Source organism: Hippopotamus amphibius, chromosome 1, assembly GCF_030028045.1.
Source record: "Hippopotamus amphibius kiboko isolate mHipAmp2 chromosome 1, mHipAmp2.hap2, whole genome shotgun sequence".
Lineage (NCBI taxonomy): Eukaryota > Metazoa > Chordata > Mammalia > Artiodactyla > Hippopotamidae > Hippopotamus > Hippopotamus amphibius.
The window spans coordinates 182,205,604-182,206,355 of NC_080186.1; positions in this window are offsets into that span (position 1 = coordinate 182,205,604).

Consider the following 752-nt stretch of genomic DNA (forward strand, 5'->3'; position numbering starts at 1 on the left):
TCCTCCATCCCACACGCGGGCCCTGTTCCCACTTTACTCTGCAACTTGAGAGACATGTGTGCTTCACACCTCAACTGACTCTGTGAAGATTTTATTTGGTCCTTACATTATTTAAACCAACGTAATCATATCTGCTTTCCACAGAAACCTGCTGTATTCACAGGTTTGAAAGTGGACCAGATAAAGCCCCCAGAGCCCCCAGGGCGGCCGGCTGCTGCTTTGGGCTCTATTCGGATCCCCTCCTAGAGACCGTCATCTCAGGGGGGCCTGTTAACCAAGGTCGAATACATCACAAAATGCTAAAATTTCCTGCTGCATTACCATCATGTCTCAGCTATTGCTGGGCAGGATTTTTGACTCTTCTCATTTATTCAAGACTTTCGGTCCTTCTTCATTTCCCAATCAGATTCCTGAGTCCGCCTGGTCGTTCCTGCACAGTTCTGTAAGCAACTCAGGACTCCCATCCAACTCCAAGATTACTTTTTGGTTGAGTGAATGAATTTAAATAAATAAACATTTGCCACTGGCATGACTTCAAGGATGGAGTGGGCACAGGGCCGCCCCGCCCCCGCCGCTTCTCTCTGTGAGGCAGAGAGCACTAAAGCCTGGTGCCGGTAAGAAACATGATAGAAGTGTCAAACTGCATCAATTGTGAATCATAAGTCACCGTCCCATTTGCTCTGCCACAGTGTAAAAATTACAAATTTTTCATCAAGGAGGAAAGGAAGAACTCTGAGTGCTTCGGTATAACT